Genomic DNA, 16,284 nt, shown 5'->3' on the forward strand with positions numbered 1-16,284 from the left:
GTTGGAAATTTCCAGAAAATTATGTCATGGCTTTAGAAGCTTCTGACGAGCTAATTGACATCATTTGAGTCAATTGGAGATGTACCTGTGGATGTATTTCAAGGCCTACCATCAAAAAGCATTCTGTCTCCTAGAGATCAATCCCAGAACAACAGAAAAGGACTTTGTGAAGATGCTGGAGGAAACAGGGACAATAGGATCTACATAAACAGTAAAACTAGTCCTATGTCAGCATAACTTGAAAGGCTGCTCAGCAAGGAAGAAGCCACTGCTCCAAACCGCCATAAAAAAGCCAGACTACAGTTTGCAACTGCACATGAGGACAAAGATTGTACTTTTTGGAGAAATGTCCTCTTGTCTGATGAAACAAAAATAGAACTGTTTGGCCATAATGACCATTGTTATGTTTGGAGGAAAAGGGGGGAGCTTGTAAGCCGAAGAACACCATCCCAACCGTGAAGCACGGGGGTGGCAGTATCATGTTGTGGGGTGCTTTGCTGTAGGAGGGACTGGTGCACTTCCCAAAATAGATGGCATCATGAGGAATGGGAAAATTGGTGGATATATTGAAGCAACATCTCAAGACATCAGTCAGGAAGTTAAAGCTTGGTCGCAAATGGGTCTTCCAAATGGACAATGACCCCAAGCATACTTCCAAAGTTGTGGCAAAATAGCTTAAGAACAACAAAGTCAAGGTATTTGAGTGGCCATCACAAAGCCCTGACCATAATCCTATAGAAAATGTGTGGGCAAAACTTAAAAAGCGTGTCCAAGCAAGGATGCCCACAAACCTGACTCAGCAACTGTTCTGCCTGCTGCTATGGAACCCTGACCTGTTCACCGGATGTGCTACCTGTCCCAGACCTGCTGTTTCAACTCTCTAGAGACAGCAGGAGCGGTTGAGATACTCTTAATGACCGGCTATGAAAGGCCAACTGACATTTACTCCTGAGGTGCTGACCTGTTGCACCCTCTACAACCACTGTGATTATTATTATTTGACCCTGCTGGTCATCTATGAACATTTGAACATCTTGGCCATGTTCTGTTATAATCTCCACCCGGCACAGCCAGAAGAGGACTGGCCACCCCTCATAGCCTGGTTCCTCTCTAGGTTTCTTCCTAGGTTCTGGCCTTTCAAGGGAGATTTTCCTCCATGCTTCTACACCTGCATTGCTTGCAGTTTGGGGTTTTAGGCTGGGTTTCTGTACAGCACTTTGTGACATCAGCTGATGTAAGAAGGGCTTCATAAATCAATTTGATTGATTTGATTGAGTTACATCAGCTCTATCAGAAGGAATGGGCCTAAATTCACCCAACTTATTGTGGGAAGCTTGTGGAAGGCTACCTGAAACGTTTGACCCAAGTTAAACAATTTAAAGGGAATGCTACCAAATACTAATTGAGTGTATTTAAACTTCTGACCCACTGGGAATGTGATGAAATAAATAAAAACTGAAATAAATCATTATCTCTACAATTATTCTGACATTTCACATTCTTAAAATAAAGTGGTGATCCTAACTGACCTAAAACAGGGAATTTTACTAGGATTAAATGTCAGGAATTGTGAACAATTGAGTTTAATTGTATTTGGCTAAGGTTTATGTAAACTTCTGACTTCAGCTGTATATATATACAAAGCAGTCAAAAAGTTTGGACGCACTTTCTTGACATTTGACATTTTCTGGATTGACTGACCTTCATGTATTATTATATTGATGGACTGTTTCTCTTTGCTTATTTGAGCTGTTCTTGCCATAATATGGACTTGGTCTTTTACCAAATAGGGCTGTCTTCTGTATACCACCCCTACATTCTCACAACACATCTGATTGGTTCAAATGCATTAAGAAGGAAAGAAAATCCACAAATTAACTTTTATCAAGGCACACCTGTTAATTGAAATGCATTCCAGGTGACTACCTCATGAGGCTGGTTGAGAGAATGCCAAAGGTGTGCAAAGCTGTCATCAAGGCAAAGGGTGGCTACTTTGAAAAATATAAAATATATTTTGATTTGTTTAATACTTTTTTGGTTACTACATGATTCCATATGTGTTATTTCATAGTTTTGATGTCTTCACTATTATTCTACTATGTAGAACATAGTACACATAAAGAAAAAACCTTGAATGAGTAGGTGTGTCCAAACTTTTGACTGGAACTGTATATAGTGTTACAAAGGGTGTCCCACAGGGATCAATTATTGGTCCAGTTCTTTTCACTATTTACTTGAACAATATTGTTAATCAACTAAAGGTTTCACCTGTATGCAGATGACACTGTGGTGTATGCTATTGCCCCCACAGCTGACCAGGCTGTGCCAGAGCTTCAATCTGCCTTTAATTGCCCTACTGAAAGCCTTTGTTGAACTGAAATTGGAACTTAAAGTGGGTAAAACCAAATTATTTTCCAAATTGCATAAAAAAATGTATATGAGGATTTAATGCATTCGTGTTTTGTATGGTGCCCTCATTGATTATGTCCTCGCCTATAAATATTTGGGTGTCTGGATTGACGAAAAGCTATCTTTTAAAAAGCATATTGATAAGTTAGTTAAGACATGAAGAATTAAAAGTTAGTTAAGGAGCAAGTCCTATAGAAGATAGTCAAATGTTTTCAGTTTAAACTTAAATGACGAAAACCAGATATAAAGTCGGTAAACAAGATAATGGACCTATATATATATATTTAAATAAGATCATCTTTGAGAACTAACAACCAACAACATTAAAACTAGACAGTCAGGGAGAATCTAAATGTGTAATGCCATGGGGCCCCCATTGATTTTGTTATAATGTTTGAGTCACTCTGATAGCATAAGAACAAGGCATAAGCCATGTCAAAAGGTATATAATTGAAATAAATTAGCTTTAAAACTGACAAACTACCCCCAGCCCCAGCTTTGAAACTGCAAATGTTTTCTCAGCACATGACAAAAAATTTGTAGAATTAAAACTAGCTTTAAAAAAGACAACATTTTGTGTATTCTAAAACCGCACACATTTAATGTGTAGTTGAATGTGTTTATTGCATTTGTATGTGTATTGTGGTGCTATAAAGGGCTCATCTGGAAAAGACACCTTGGTCTCAGCATTGACTCCCTGTCTAAATAAAGACACATTGGTCTCTGCATTGACTCTGTCTAAATAAAGAGACCTTGATCTCAGCATTGACTCCCTGTCTAAATAAAGGTTAAATTAAATGTTGTATTTCCTATATAGTGCAGAACCCCATGGGCCCTGGTAAAAAGTCCTGCACTACACAGGAATAGGGGCGCAGTTTGGGAAACTGAGCTACAGTGTGTTTAATTTGTAACTGTGCAATATTAGTGGTTCAAAGGAAAGGACCAGAGACTATTGTGTCCCCTACTGCCATTGTCCCAGAGACTATTGTGTCCCTACTGCCATTGTCCCAGAGACTATTGTGTCCCCTACTGTCATTGTCCCACAGACTATTGTGTTCCCTACTGCCATTGTCCCAGAGACGATTGTGTCCCTACTGCCAATGTCCCAGAGACATTTGTGTCCCCTACTGCCATTGTCCCAGAGACTGTTGTGTTCCCTACTGCCATTGTCCCAGAGACTGTTGTGTTCCCTACTGCCATTGTCCCAGAGACTATTATGTTCCCTACTGCCATTGTCCCAGAGACTATTGTGGCCCCTACTGCCGTTGTCCCACAGACTATTGTGTTCCCTACTGCCATTGTCCCACAGACTATTGTGGCCCCTACTGCCATTGTCCCACAGACTATTGTGTTCCCTACTGCCATTGTCCCAGAGACTATTATGTTCCCTACTGCCATTGTCCCAGAGACTATTGTGTCCCCTACTGCCATTGTCCCACAGACTATTGTGTCCCCTACTGCCATTGTCCCACAGACTATTGTGTCCCCTACTGCCGTTGTCCCACAGGCGATTGTGTCCCCTACTGCCGTTGTCCCACAGACTATTGTGTCCCCTACTGCCGTTGTCCCACAGACTATTGTGTCCCCTACTGCCATTGTCCCACAGACTATTGTGTTCCCTACTGCCGTTGTCCCACAGACTATTGTGTTCCCTACTGCCATTGTCCCACAGACTATTGTGTCCCCTACTGCCGTTGTCCCACAGACTATTGTGTCCCCTACTGCCGTTGTCCCACAGACTATTGTGTCCCCTACTGCCGTTGTCCCACAGGCGATTGTGTCCCCTACTGCCGTTGTCCCACAGACTATTGTGTCCCCTACTGCCGTTGTCCCACAGACTATTGTGTCCCCTACTGCCGTTGTCCCACAGACTATTGTGTCACCTACTGCCGTTGTCCCACAGACTATTGTGTCCCCTACTGCCGTTGTCCCACAGACTATTGTGTCCCCTACTGCCGTTGTCCCACAGACTATTGTGTTCCCTACTGCCGTTGTCCCACAGACTATTGTGTCCCCTACTGCCGTTGTCCCACAGGCTATTGTGTCCCCTACTGGCGTTGTCCCACAGACTATTGTGTCCCCTACTGCCGTTGTCCCACAGACTATTGTGTCCCCTACTGCCGTTGTCCCACAGACTATTGTGTTCCCTACTGCCGTTGTCCCACAGACTATTGTGTCCCCTACTGCCATTGTCCCACAGACTATTGTGTCCCCTACTGCCGTTGTCCCACAGACTATTGTGTCCCCCTGCCATTGTCCCACAGACTATTGTGTCCCCTACTGCCGTTGTCCCACAGACTATTGTGTCCCCTACTGCCGTTGTCCCACAGACTATTGTGTCCCCTACTGCCATTGTCCCACAGACTATTGTGTCCCCTACTGCCGTTGTCCATATTGACAACATCCCAAGTTCCTATTGAAGTCCTGACATTTTGTGAGGAGGAATGTGGCTCCTACAACAGCTGCTATTAGACCACAACGGGATGTTGTAAACTAAACACTACACACAGTGATGCATTACTAAAAGGGGAATGACTGAGATTTTTTGGGGACAGGAAATAAAGGCCTTTTGTGAATACAGGGAAGCTATTTGGTTTGAGTGAATCTCTTTTTCATATTCAGTGTTCGGTCGATGTTGTATTGTTCTTGTACAGAGGTACGGTAGACTGTGGGCAAAGGCCCTGCGATGGACGAGCGTCATGTCCAGGGGGTGTACTTGTACGTCATGCTGCCTCGCACTACGGAAACAGGAGATAGACCCCTGCTCCTATGAGCTGTTCTCATCAAGCTGCCTCACACTACAGAAACAGGAGATAGACCCCTGCTCCTATGAGCTGTTTTCATCAAGCTGCCTCACACTACGGAAACAGGAGATAGACCCCTGCTCCTATGAGCTGTTCTCATCAAGCTGCCTCACACTACGGAAACAGGAGATAGACCCCTGCCTCACACTACGGAAACAGGAGATAGACCCCTGCTCCTATGAGCTGTTCTCATCAAGCTGCCTCACACTACGGAAACAGGAGATAGACTCCTGCCTCACACTACGGAAACAGGAGATAGACCCCTGCTCCTATGAGCTGTTCTCATCAAGCTGCCTCGCACTACAGAAACAGGAGATAGACCCCTGCCTCACACTACGGAAACAGGAGATAGACCCCTGCCTCACACTACAGAAACAGGAGATAGACCCCTGCCTCACACTACAGAAACAGGAGATAGACCCCTGCTCCTATGAGCTGTTCTCATCAAGCTGCCTCACACTACAGAAACAGGAGATAGACCCCTGCCTCACACTACAGAAACAGGAGATAGACCCCTGCCTCACACTACGGAAACAGGAGATAGACCCCTGCCTCACACTACGGAAACAGGAGATAGACCCCTGCCTCACACTACGGAAACAGGAGATAGACCCCTGCCTCACACTACGGAAACAGGAGATAGACCCCTGCCTCACACTACAGAAACAGGAGATAGACCCCTGCCTCACACTACAGAAACAGGAGATAGACTCCTGCCTCACACTACGGAAACAGGAGATAGACCCCTGCTCCTATGAGCTGTTCTCATCAAGCTGCCTCGCACTACAGAAACAGGAGATAGACCCCTGCCTCACACTACGGAAACAGGAGATAGACCCCTGCCTCACACTACAGAAACAGGAGATAGACCCCTGCCTCACACTACAGAAACAGGAGATAGACCCCTGCTCCTATGAGCTGTTCTCATCAAGCTGCCTCACACTACAGAAACAGGAGATAGACCCCTGCCTCACACTACAGAAACAGGAGATAGACCCCTGCCTCACACTACGGAAACAGGAGATAGACCCCTGCCTCACACTACGGAAACAGGAGATAGACCCCTGCCTCACACTACGGAAACAGGAGATAGACCCCTGCCTCACACTACGGAAACAGGAGATAGACCCCTGCCTCACACTACAGAAACAGGAGATAGACCCCTGCCTCACACTACGGAAACAGGAGATAGACCCCTGCCTCACACTACAGAAACAGGAGATAGACCCCTGCCTCACACTACAGAAACAGGAGATAGACCCCTGCCTCACACTACAGAAACAGGAGATAGACCCCTGCTCCTATGAGCTGTTCTCATCAAGCTGCCTCACACTACAGAAACAGGAGATAGACCCCTGCCTCACACTACGGAAACAGGAGATAGACCCCTGCCTCACACTACGGAAACAGGAGATAGACCCCTGCCTCACACTACAGAAACAGGAGATAGACCCCTGCCTCACACTACGGAAACAGGAGATAGACCCCTGCCTCACACTACGGAAACAGGAGATAGACCCCTGCCTCACACTACAGAAACAGGAGATAGACCCCTGCCTCACACTACAGAAACAGGAGATAGACCCCTGCCTCACACTACGGAAACAGGAGATAGACCCCTGCCTCACACTACGGAAACAGGAGATAGACCCCTGCCTCACACTACGGAAACAGGAGATAGACCCCTGCCTCACACTACGGAAACAGGAGATAGACCCCTGCCTCACACTACAGAAACAGGAGATAGACCCCTGCCTCACACTACGGAAACAGGAGATAGACCCCTGCCTCACACTACGGAAACAGGAGATAGACCCCTGCCTCACACTACGGAAACAGGAGATAGACCCCTGCCTCACACTACAGAAACAGGAGATAGACCCCTGCCTCACACTACAGAAACAGGAGATAGACCCCTGCCTCACACTACGGAAACAGGAGATAGACCCCTGCCTCACACTACGGAAACAGGAGATAGACCCCTGCCTCACACTACAGAAACAGGAGATAGACCCCTGCCTCACACTACGGAAACAGGAGATAGACCCCTGCCTCACACTACGGAAACAGGAGATAGACCCCTGCCTCACACTACAGAAACAGGAGATAGACCCCTGCCTCACACTACGGAAACAGGAGATAGACCCCTGCTCCTATGAGCTGTTCTCATCAAGCTGCCTCACACTACATAAACAGGAGATAGACCCCTGCTCCTATGAGCCCTTCTCATCAAGCTGCCTCACACTACAGAAACAGGAGATAGACCCCTGCTCCTATGAGCCCTTCTCATCAAGCTGCCTCACACTACAGAAACAGGAGATAGACCCCTGCTCCTATGAGCCCTTCTCATCAAGCTGCCTCACACTACAGAAACAGGAGATAGACCCCTATCTATGAGCCCTGCTCATCAAGCTGCCTCACACTACAGAAACAGGAGATAGACCCCTGCTCCTATGAGCCGTTCTCATCAAGCTGCCTCACACTACAGAAACAGGAGATAGACCCCTGCCTCACACTACGGAAACAGGATATAGACCCCTGCTCCTATGAGCTGTTCTCATCAAGCTGCCTCACACTACAGAAACAGGAGATAGACCCCTGCTCCTATGAGCCCTTCTCATCAAGCTGCCTCACACTACAGAAACAGGAGATAGACCCCTGCTCCTATGAGCCCTTCTCATCAAGCTGCCTCACACTACAGAAACAGGAGATAGACCCCTGCTCCTATGAGCCCTTCTCATCAAGCTGCCTCACACTACAGAAACAGGAGATAGACCCCTATCTATGAGCCCTGCTCATCAAGCTGCCTCACACTACAGAAACAGGAGATAGACCCCTGCTCCTATGAGCCCTTCTCATCAAGCTGCCTCACACTACAGAAACAGGAGATAGACCCCTGCTCCTATGAGCCCTTCTCATCAAGCTGCCTCACACTACAGAAACAGGAGATAGACCCCTGCCTCACACTACAGAAACACTCTTGTTTTTTTTCTATATCAAATTGGCCCTCATGTCAGATTACTGATTACTATGGAGACAGATTACTATGGAGGCAGATTACTATGGAGACAGATTACTATGGAGACAGATTACTATGGAGGCAGATTACTATGGAGACAAATTACTATGGAGACAGATTACTATGGAGACAGATTATTATGGAGACATTACTATGGGGACAGATTACAATGGAGACAGATTACTATGGAGACAGATTACTATGGAGACAGATTACTATGGGGACAGATTACAATGGGGACATATTACTATGGAGACAGATTACTATGGGGACATATGACTATGGAGACAGATTACTATGGAGACATATTACTATGGGGACAGATTACTATGGAGACAGATTACTATGGAGACAGATTACTATGGAGACAGATTACTATGGAGACAGATTACTATGGAGACAGATTACTATGGAGACAGATTACTATGGAGACAGATTACTATGGAGACAGATTACTATGGAGACATATTACTATGGAGACAGATTACTATGGAGACAGATTACTATGGGGACAGATTACTATGGGGACAGATTACTATGGGGACATATTACTATGGAGACAGATTACTATGGAGACAGATTACTATGGGGACATATTACTATGGAGACAGATTACTATGGAGACAGATTACTATGGAGACAGATTACTATGGAGACATATTACTATGGAGACAGATTACTATGGAGACAGATTACTATGGAGACATTATTTGGACATGCAAGCCATGTTATATAAATGCTTCTAGTCTATTTCATCATAGATCATGCTCAGTAAAATGTGTGAGAGCTTGGGAATCAAATCGCATATCGGCTGCTATCTGAACAGGTCTATCGAACAATCTTCTTGGGCCACTAAAACTAGAACTATTTTGACAATAGAATTGGTCCCCTCTACCACACGGAACCCCAATAATCTGCCGACGGAAACGCACGGGGTGGGTGGCTAATAACAGACCTCCATCTTCTACTAGCTTGCCTGGCTAGCTGTCTGAAACGCTGTGACCCCAACCAACCTCACTACTCACTGGACCCTTATGATCACTCGGCTAAGCATGCCTCTCCTTAATGTCAATATGCCTTGTCCATTGCTGTTCTGGTTAGTGTTTATTGGCTTATTTCACTGTAGAGCCTCTAGCCCTGCTCATTATACCTTATCCAACCTTTCAGTTCCACCACCCACACATGCGATGACATCACCTGGTTTCAATGATGTTTCTAGAGACAATATCTATCTCATCATCACTCAATACCTAGGTTTACCTCCACTATATTCACATCCTACCATAACTTCCGGCGCCGACAGAGATGGCCGCCTCGCTTCGCGTTCCTAGGAAACTATGCAGTTTTTTTTGTTTTTTTACGTGTTATTTCTTACATTAGTACCCCAGGTCATCTTAGGTTTCATTACATACAGTCGAGAAGAACTACTGAATATAAGATCAGCGTCAACTCACCATCAGTACGACCAAGAATATGTTTTTCGCGACGCGGATCCTGTGTTCTGCCTTACAAACAGTACAACGGAGCAGATCCTATGCAGCGACCCAAAAAAACTACTCCGAAAGAGAGGGAAACGAGGCGGTCTTCTGGTCAGACTCCGGAGACGGGCACACCGTGCACCACTCCCTAGCATTCTTCTTGCCAATGTCCAGTCTCTTGACAACAAGGTTGATGAAATCCGAGCAAGGGTAGCATTCCAGAGGGACATCAGAGACTGTAACGTTCTCTGCTTCACGGAAACATGGCTCACCGGAGAGACGCTATCCGAAGTGGTGCAGCCAACGGGTTTCTCCACGCATCGCGCCGACAGAAACAAACATCTTTCTGGTAAGAAGAGGGGTGGGGGCGTATGCCTTATGGCCAACGTGACATGGTGTGATGAAAGAAACATACAGGAACTCAAATCCTTCTGTTCACCTGATTTAGAATTCCTCACAATCAAATGTAGACCGCATTATCTGCCAAGAGAATTCTCTTCGATTATAATCACAGCCGTATATATCCCCCCCCAAGCAGACACATCGATGGCTCTGAACGAACTTTATTTAACTCTCTGCAAACTGGAAACAATTTATCCGGATGCAGTATTCATTGTAGCTGGGGATTTTAACAAGGCTAATCTGAAAACAAGACTCCCTAAATTTTATCAGCATATCGATTGCACAACCAGGGGTGGAAAGACCTTGGATCATTGTTACTCTAACTTCCGCGACGCATATAAGGCCCTGCCCCGCCCCCCTTTCGGAAAAGCTGACCACGACTCCATTTTGTTGATCCCTGCCTACAGACAGAAACTAAAACAAGAAGCTCCCACGCTGAGGTCTGTCCAACGCTGGTCCGACCAAGCTGACTCCACACTCCAAGACTGCTTCCATCACGTGGACTGGGAGATGTTTCGTATTGCGTCAGATAACAACATTGACGAATACGCTGATTCGGTGTGCGAGTTCATTAGAACGTGCGTTGAAGATGTCGTTCCCATAGCAACGATTAAAACATTCCCTAACCAGAAACCGTGGATTGATGGCAGCATTCGTGTGTCAAACAAGCTAAGCGCCAGTACAGAGACAAAGTAGAATCTCAATTCAACGGCTCAGACACAAGAGGTATGTGGCAGGGTCTACAGTCAATCACGGACTACAGGAAGAAATCCAGCCCAGTCACGGACCAGGATGTCTTACTCCCAGGCAGACTAAATAACTTTTTTGCCCGCTTTGAGGACAATACTGTGCCACTGACACGGCCTGCAACGAAAACATGCGGTCTCTCCTTCACTGCAGCCGAGGTGAGTAAGACATTTAAACGTGTTAACCCTCGCAAGGCTGCAGGCCCAGACGGCATCCCCAGCCGCGCCCTCAGAGCATGCGCAGACCAGCTGGCCGGTGTGTTTACGGACATATTCAATCAATCCCTATACCAGTCTGCAGTTCCCACATGCTTCAAGAGGGCCACCATTGTTCCTGTTCCCAAGAAAGCTAAGGTAACTGAGCTAAACGACTACCGCCCCGTAGCACTCACATCCGTCATCATGAAGTGCTTTGAGAGACTAGTCAAGGACCATATCACCTCCACCCTACCTGACACCCTAGACCCACTCCAATTTGCTTACCGCCCAAATAGGTCCACAGACGATGCAATCTCAACCACACTGAACACTGCCCTAACCCATCTGGACAAGAGGAATACCTATGTGAGAATGCTGTTCATCGACTACAGCTCGGCATTCAACACCATAGTACCCTCCAAGCTCGTCATCAAGCTCAAGCTCCTCCCCGCTGATCCTCAACACTGGGGCCCCACAAGGGTGCGTTCTGAGCCCTCTCCTGTACTCCCTGTTTACCCACGACTGCGTGGCCACGCACGCCTCCAACTCAATCATCAAGTTTGCGGACGACACAACAGTGGTAGGCTTGATTACCAACAACGACGAGACGGCCTACAGGGAGGAGGTGAGGGCCCTCGGAGTGTGGTGTCAGGAAAATAACCTCACACTCAACGTCAACAAAACTAAGGAGATGATTGTGGACTTCAGGAAACAGCAGAGGGAACACCCCCCTATCCACATCGATGGAACAGTAGTGGAGAGGGTAGCAAGTTTTAAGTTCCTTGGCATACACATCACAGACAAACTGAATTGGTCCACTCACACAGACAGCATCGTGAAGAAGGCGCAGCAGCGCCTCTTCAACCTCAGGAGGCTGAAGAAATTCGGCTTGTCACCAAAAGCACTCACAAACTTCTACAGATGCACAATCGAGAGCATCCTGGCGGGCTGTATCACCGCCTGGTATGGCAACTGCACCGCCCTCAACCGTAAGGCTCTCCAGAGGGTAGTGAGGTCTGCACAACGCATCACCGGGGGCAAACTACCTGCCCTCCAGGACACCTACACCACCCGATGCTACAGGAAGGCCATAAAGATCATCAAGGACATCAACCACCCGAGCCACTGCCTGTTCACCCCGCTGTCATCCAGAAGGCGAGGTCAGTACAGGTGCATCAAAGCTGGGACCGAGAGACTGAAAAACAGCTTCTATCTCAAGGCCATCAGACTGTTAAACAGCCACCACTAACATTGAGTGGCTGCTGCCAACACACTGTCAATGACACTGACTCAACTCCAGCCACTTTAATAATGGGAATTGATGGGAAATGATGTAAATATATCACTAGCCACTTTAAACAATGCTACCTTATATAATGTTACTTACCCTACATTATTCATCTCATATGCATACGTATATACTGGACTCTATATCATCGACTGCATCCTTATGTAATACATGTATCACTAGCCACTTTAACTATGCCACTTTGTTTACATACTCATCTCATATGTTATACTGTACTCGATATCATCTACTGTATCTTGCCTATGCTGCTCTGTACCATCACTCATTCATATATCCTTATGTACATATTCCTTATCCCCTTACACTGTGTATAAGACAGTAGTTTTTTGGGGGGAATTGTTAGTTAGATTACTTGTTGGTTATTACTGCATTGTCGGAACCAGAAGCACAAGCATTTCGCTACACTCGCATTAACATCTGCTAACCATGTGTATGTGACAAATAAAATTTGATTTGATTTGATTTGATTTGGAACTTTGTCTGTAAATTATACCTTGAATCTATTTTATCGTCCCCCAGAAACCTCCTTTTACTCTCTGCTCCAGACGTTCTAGACGACCAATTCCTATTGCTTTTAGCCGTACCCTTATCCTACTCCTCCTCTGTTCCTCTGGTGATGTAGAGGTGAATCCAGGCCCTGCAGTGCCTAGCTCTACTCCTATTCCCCAGGCGCTCTCTTTTGATGACTTCTGTAACCGTAATAGCCTTGGTCTCATGCATATTAACATTAGAAGCCTCCTCTCTAAGGTGGTTTTATTCACTGCTTTAGCACACTCTGCCAACCCGAATGTCTTAGCCATGTCTGAATCCTGGCTTAGGAAGACCTCCAATAACTCTGAAATCTCCATCTCAAACGACAACATTTTCAGACAAGATAGAACGGCCAAAGGGGGCGGTGTTGCAATCTACTGCAGAGATAGCCTGCAGAGTTCTGTCCTACTATCCAGGTCAGTACCCAAACAATTTGAACTTCTACTTTTAAAAATCCACCTCTCTAAAAACAAGTCTCTCACCATTGCCACCTGCTATAGACCACCCTCTGCCCCCAGCTGTGCTCTGGACACCATATGTGAACTGATTGCCCCCCATCTATCTTCAGAGCTCATGCTGCTAGGCGACCTAAACTGTGACATGCTTAACACCCCGGCCATCCTACAATCAAAGCTTGATGCCCTCAATCTCACACAAATGATCAACGAGCCTACCAGGTACAAAAACCCCAAAGCCGTAAACACGGGCACCCTCATAGATATCATCCTAACCAACCTGCCCTCTAAATACACCTCTGCTGTTTTCAACCAAGATCTCAGCGATCACTGCCTCATTGCCTGCATCCGTAATGGGTCAGCGGTCAAACTACCTCCACTCATCACTATCAAACACTCCCTGAAACACTTCAGCGAGCAGGCCTTTCTAATCGACCTGGCCGAGGTATCCTGGAAGGATATTGATCTCATCCCGTCAGTAGAGGATGCCTGGTTATGTTTTTTTAAATGCCTTCCTCACCATCTTAAAGCCCCATTCAAGAAATGTAGAACCAGGAACAGATATAGCCCTTGGTTCTCTCCAGACCTGGAGGCCCTTAACCAACACAAAAACATCCTGTGGCATTCTGCATTAGCATCGAACAGCCCCCGTCATATGCAACTTTTCAGGGAAGTTAGAAACCATACACAGGCAGTTAGAAAAGCCAAGGCTAGCTTTTTCAAGCTGAAATTTGCTTCCTGCAACACAAACTCAAAACTGCTACAGATCTATATCTATCCTACCCTGTCTTTCTAAGGTCTTCGAAAGCCAAGTTAACAAACAGATCACCGACCATTTCGAATCCTACCGTAACTTCTCCGCTATGCAATTTGGTTTCAGAGCTGGTCATGGGTGCACCTCAGCCACGCTCAAGGTCCTAAACGATATCTTAACCGCCATCGGTAGTGTGCAGCCGTATTCATTGATCTGGCCAAGGCTTTCGACTCTGTCAATCACCACATCCTCATCAGCAGACTCAACAGACTTGGTTTCTCAAATGATTGCCTCGCCTGGTTCACCAACTATTTCTCTGATAGAGTTCAGTGTGTCAAATCGGAGGGCCTGTTGTCCGGGCCTCTGGCAGTCTCTATGGGGGTGCCACAGGGTTCAATTCTTGGACCGACTCTCTTCTCTGTATACACCAATGATGTCGCTCTTGTTGCTGGTGAGTCTCTGATCCACCTCTACGCAGACGACACTATTCTGTATACTTCTGGCCCTTCTTTGCACACTGCGTTAACAACCCTCCAGACGAGCTTCAATGCCATACAACTCTCCTTCCGTGGCCTCCAACTGCTCTTAAACGCAAGTAAAACCGCACCTGCTCGCCTTTCCAGCATCACTACACTGGACGGCTCTGACTTAGAATACGTGGACAATTACAAATACCTGGGCGTCTGGTTAGACTGTAAACTCTCCTTCTTGACTAAACATTAAGCATCTCCAATTCAAAATTAAATCTAGAATCGGCTTCCTATATCGCAACAAAGCATCCTTCACTCATGCTGCCAAACATACCCTCGTAAAACTGACCATCCTACCGATCCTCGACTTCGGTGATGTCATCTATAAAATAGCCTCCAACACTCTACTCAGCAAACTGGATGCAGTTTATCACAGTGCCATCCGTTTTGTCACTAAAGCACCTTATACCACCCATCACTGCGACCTGTATGCTCTAGTCGGCTGGCCCTCGCTACATATTCGTCGCCAGACCCACTGGCTCCAGGTCATCTACAAGTCCATGCTAGGTAAAGCTCCGCCTTATCTCAGTTCACTGGTCACGATGGCAACACCCACCCGTAGCACGCGCTCCAGCAGGTGTATCTCACTGATCATCCCTAAAGCCAACACCTCATTTGGCCGCCTTTCGTTCCAGTTCTCTGCTGCCTGTGGCGGGAACGAATTGCAAAAATCGCTGAAGTTGGAGACTTTCATCTCCCTCACCAACTTCAAACATCTGCTATCTGAGCAGCTAACCGATCGCTGCAGCTGTACATAGTCTATCGGTAAATAGCCCACCCATTTTTACCTACCTCATCCCCATACTGTTTTTATTTATTTACTTTTCTGCTCTTTTGCACACCAATATCTCTACCTGTACATGACCATCTGATCATTTAACACTCCAGTATTAATCTGCAAAATTGTAATTATTCGCCTACCTCCTCATGCCTTTTGCACACAATGTATATAGACTCTCTTTTTTTCTACTGTGTTATTGACTTGTTAATTGTTTACTCCATGTGTAACTCTGTGTTGTCTGTTCACACTGCTATGCTTTATCTTGGCCAGGTCGCAGTTGCAAATGAGAACTTGTTCTCAACTAGCCTACCTGGTTAAATAAAGGTGAAATAAAATAAAAATAAAAATATATGGAATAGGGTGCCAGTAGTGCACTATATAGGGAATAGGGTGCCAATAATGCACTATATAAGGAATAGGGTGCCAATAGTGCACTATATAGGGAATAGGGTGCCAGTAGAGCACTATATAGGGAATAGGGTGCCAGTGGTGTACAGTATCACAAACCAGCTCGAAGTTTGTAACATAAAGGGAGACAACGTGGAGATAAGGAAAAACAAAATATATTTATTTACTGAAGTAAACTAAATGCAATTAACAATGGTGTGTGTAGTCAGTAATCAGTAGTGTAAGTGAGTGTTTGCGTGCATAAATGAAATGTGATAATGAGGGGTGTTGAACGGTGCCAACGCAAACAAACGGCCACAAAAAAAAAGAAGAAATGCCACAACCAAAATCTATCAGTGTGTCTGTATGACGAGAATCTCCTCAATGAATGGGGAAGTGGTGTATTTATCCTGTGACACACCCGGGCCCAGGTGTGTCCCCTGTCGCTGACGACCCTCACAGCTCCGCCCACCGACATCCT

The sequence above is a fragment of the Oncorhynchus kisutch genome, linkage group LG7 (genome assembly GCF_002021735.2).
Source record: "Oncorhynchus kisutch isolate 150728-3 linkage group LG7, Okis_V2, whole genome shotgun sequence".
Classification (NCBI taxonomy): domain Eukaryota; kingdom Metazoa; phylum Chordata; class Actinopteri; order Salmoniformes; family Salmonidae; genus Oncorhynchus; species Oncorhynchus kisutch.